Here is a 5,052-nt window from a genome sequence, read left to right as displayed (position 1 = left end):
CCAGTTGACTATACTGTAACAATAATCTAATGGAAAATTAATTTTTTAATGTTAAGAAACCGGAATTTTTTTTTTTTTTTTTTTTTTTTTTTTTTTTTTTTTTTTTTTTTTTTTGCCGCAACCTGAACATGATACAGAAAAGACTATTGATTTACTTATTAAATGGCATATCGCTCCACAGTTTAGAAGCTTTTGGACTCAATTTATCCGGTGTCGTGTGGGATTAGAGAGGGTGATTGCCCTTATTTCCTTGAACTTTGTTGTAATTTTGTTCGAGTGTCATTGAGTTATAAATTCTTTCGCATTGTCTCTTATGTAATTAACCGTTGATATATTTAATTTTCAGCTATTAAGTAAATTTTAACTGTGAGAAATTTAATGATAAGTGTGGGAAAGACTTCTGGAAAGACTTCCCATACACTGTATCTAGATCCAAACCTGGGGCATCGAAGCGCCAATACTCTAGCACCGAACAAATTGGAAAACTACAATAATTATGGGTCATCATCTCTCACATGATTTTAATTTCCGAGATTTCTCAATATTAGATTGGTCAGTACCAGTACTAACTCAGTGTTCAGGCACTACACATAGCGGGGGATAGTACACCTCAGCTGTGAGTCCTGGACCATAATTAGAGTAAAGAAGATAAGGCAAGAGCGTAAGGGGAGCAGTACTGTGTGGATTAAGATTTTCTAACGTTTACCTGAGGGCCTCACCTCAGACGAAGGATCATTCACAACAGCAACAAAGAAAATTATAATTACAAGAGACCCTTCCAGGAGTTTACATAATTCACATCAGAGGTTTATCTGATAATTCACTTTAGACTTCATACCATTTCTTTATATATATATACAATGAAAAAGGGATTTAGTTTACATCGATGATCAATTTAACCTACCATATTCACAAAATTTGCACGATCTTTGTAATCTTACTTTAACAGGACATGCAAAGCTAAATGATGAAAACAACTATAGCTTCTAAGCAAGAGGTTAATAAAAAAAGTAGAGTAAAATATGATAGGATTGACTTACAAAATCAATGAACTTGGTTATCCCACGAATGAAAGGATTAGTCAAAACCTACATAAAATGACGAATAAAGAAAACGTATATAAAATTAAAAAAATATTAACCTTAGGGCATCGGACGACCATTACGGTTATCGAAAGATGAAATACTATGCAAGCAACCTGACAATACCTCAGTAAAAATCACTTAGATATTCATTAGGTAAAGGGAAAACGTGGCCACGTAAACAGCATCACAAACTCACTTGGCTTTTACAACTTTCTTCCGAGGTGTTCTTGAGTCCTTTGAATTTAAAGAGGATAGAATTCTGGTCATAGGGCTCTTCTTCGAGGCCGGTTTTATTCCTCAGCAAAGACACCAAATAGGGAACCCTGCTGCTGTTACTGTGCTGGTTCAAAGGACTCTTTCATCCAAAGAATGCACAAAAGGTGGGGTCTCTCACTTAGGATGGGTCATACGGGTTCACAGCTTTGGGTCATGGAAAGAAGGATCAAGTCACACTGTTCAGAAAAGTAGGCATAGACAGAATGGGACTGGTTCAGCTAGCACTGGGCGATCATTAACATGTCCTACGTATTGAGACAGGCGTAGGCAGAGATGTGTAAGACTTCTAGATCTACCCGAACTTGAGGAGTCATGTCAGATCCATAAATTATGATTAATTTCTCTGTAGAAACACCAGTCTTAAGGATTTCTATAAAGAATATAAGGAATAATCTCGTGGCTCCTGAGAAATCTACCTGAAAATTAAAATCTAACACTCTGATCTATACAATAATTGATTGGCATTAAAAAAAAAAAAAAAATTCAGAAGAGGCAGTACACGTCGAATCTTAACTTCATATCTAACACACACTTGTAATTACCAGAGAGACGTTACCAATATATATATATATATATATATATATATATATATATATATATATATATATATATATATATGTATATATATATATATATATATATATATATATATATATATATATATATATATATATATATATATATTTATGTATATAAATTCTGATATACAATTTATGTTAAATATTAGTAAATGATTCATCCTGGAATATGATGCTTCAGGAAATGAGAACCATAAAACATTTCATACAAACATCAAAGGCTACGCATTGGAAATCTACCTGTATGACGTCACAAGCTACAATTGGAGATCAGTCAAAGTGGAATACAGAAGAGGGGTAGTTAAAATAAATCATACAAAGGATAAATAAGAATTGAAAAGGGGAATGGGGTTAATTAAGATAATTCAAGAAATTGATAAATAAATATGGTAAAGATAAATAAAGATAACATGTCAAGAAAATTCTTGACATTAACTTTGAATTAATCAAGTGTATTCCAGTATCCCTCCATTTTATTTTTTTTCCTGTGTTTCAGTATTCATAATTGGTGACTATTATTTGAAGTGATAAACTTGTATTAAGATGTTCACACAAAAGATACGCAAGTAACTTATAGAGACAAGGTAACATACAGTTGTCCTTTTAGATCTGAAAATCAACCTGTGAGTATTCAAGATTGAAAGAGAGTTTATGTCTGTAGGGACTGCTCAGTGAATGAAAGAATTTAATTATGGTATTTGTGATTATGTGTTATCATAGTTAGAAATTAATTGGGTGAGAGACATCTCCCTGTAATTTAGAAACCAATAAATTTTTACCCCGGGAGGAAATGCATAACCGCTAAAATCAACGTATCATCAATCACTTTGTTTATAATTCTGTACGTATTGTTTTCGTTATAATTCTTGTTAATCTAGTTTTTAAGTATGCTGTCTGTTTTTTATTTCTATTAATTCTTATGCTGTCTGGAGACATTGAGCGAAATCCGGGACCAGTACGTCCTAGATTTCGTCAATGTCGTCTTCTGTATTGCAATATTCGTGGTCTTCATGCAAATATCCAAGACCTTACAGTTGCGTCCAGACAGTATGATATTCTTTTGTGCTCAGAAACTTTGGTTTCTAATATGAGGCACTCATCTGAACTCCTTATAACTGGTTTTAAGAAGCCAATAATGTTGAAACGTGATGCCATCCCTAGGGCCAGGGGAATGGCGGTGTATATTAGGACCGAGTACGCTGCTTCTCATAAGTCCTGCTATCAATGTGGATGTCATGAGATTCAGGCAATAAAAGTTTGTGGCAGGAATAACAACTTTTATTTGTGTTCGATCTACCGGAATCCAGACATAGATGATTCTATCTTCGATTGTCTTCTTACCATTATGGCTAAGATACAAGAAGATGATAGAAAGGCTTCTTTTGTCTTTGTTGGTGATTTTAATGCTCACCATAGGGAGTGGTTAAGTTCTATCTCTCCTACCGATCGCCATGGCTTAAGAGCTTTAGACTTTGCCTCTGAATCAGGCTGTGAGCAAATCATAAATGAAGCTACTCACAGGTCTGGTAATTGCTTGGACCTCGTATACACTGACTCCCCTGGCGTTATAACTAGTAAGGTTGGTTCTCCAGTCGGGACATCTGATCATGCCTTGATTTCATTATTAGTGAAGACTGAGCAGCCTGTCCCTGATATATCATATTCTTGTAAAATTTATATGAAATCCCAAGCAGACTGGAATGGGATTTTACATGATCTTTTGTGCTTGAATTGGTCACAATTATATAATAGTGTAGATCCTGTTGTCCCTTTGAATGAGAATCTAGTCAACATAATTGATAGGCGTATCCCTTCTCGTGTGCTAAGGTACCGAGTGAAGGACAAACCGTGGTTCAATGATGATTTTAGACGTGCTTATTTGGAGAAACAGGAGGCCTATCATCTTTGGAAGGGGAACAGATCAGATTTGACCTGGAACAACTATACTCAGCTTCGAGCTTTTGCTCAGAGAGTTTATGCCTCAACTGAAAAGGAGTACAATTTAACCATAAAAGAAACACTTTCTGGTACAACTCAGGAACATAAATGGTGGTCTACCCTTAAATCTGCACTCTTTGGTGTAGATGCAACAGTTCCTCCTTTACTTAAACCAGATGGCTCAGTCACTCACTGTCCAAAGGAAAAGGCAACCCTTTTGGCTGATGTTTTTGACAGTAAACAGAGTAATGAAAAACTTGAACTTCCTCATTCGTTTTTTCCTGAGGCTAAACTAACTAGTTTAGCTTTTCGATCTCGTGAGATTAAAGCTCTGTTGATGGACCTTGATGCTTATGGAGGTGTAGACCCAAATGGTATTTTTCCTTTGTTTTTTATAAAGACAGCAGATTTCTTAGCTCCAAAGTTATCTGTTATTTTGCGCAAGTTAGCAAGAAGAGGAGCTTTTAGCACTAGTTGGAGAATTGGTAATGTTACTCCTCTATGTAAATGTGTTTGTGGTAGCTCAAGTCCCACTGATTACCGCCCAGTTTCCATAACTCCCATATTATCTAAAGTTTTTGAACGTCTTCTGGCAAAACGTCTTAATAGGTTTGCTGAAGGTAATCATCTACTCCCTAGTTTGCAATTTGGTTTTCGTAAAGGCCTTGGAGCATGTGATGCCCTTCTTACAATCTCCAATGCTGTACAGAAATCCCTTGATTGTGGTCGGGAAGTTCGTATGATTGGCCTTGATTTTAGTGCTGCCTTTGACTGTGTTAATCATGAGGCCCTTGTTTTCAAACTGAAACAGTTGGGAGTGGGTGGGTTGTTTCTTAGCATTATTATTGATTTTTTAAGTAATAGATCTCAAAGAGATGTTGTTGATGGGCACCATAGTGATTATAGGAATGTGATATCCGGTGTTCCACAGGGTAGTGTTCTTGGCCCATTACTTTTCATACTATATACACATGACATGTGGTTTGGCCTAGAAAACAAGCTTGTTGCATATGCAGATGATGCTACTCTCTTTGCATCAATTCCATCCCCTGAATGTAGATCTAGGGTTGGTGAATCCCTTAATAGAGATTTAGCTAGAATTAGTGCATGGTGCAAATTATGGGGTATGAAGTTGAATCCTAACAAAACTCAAAGTATGATTGTAAGTAGGTCAA

This window comes from Palaemon carinicauda, chromosome 15 (assembly GCF_036898095.1).
Source record: "Palaemon carinicauda isolate YSFRI2023 chromosome 15, ASM3689809v2, whole genome shotgun sequence".
Lineage (NCBI taxonomy): Eukaryota > Metazoa > Arthropoda > Malacostraca > Decapoda > Palaemonidae > Palaemon > Palaemon carinicauda.
Note: the sequence above shows the minus strand (reverse complement) of the source record.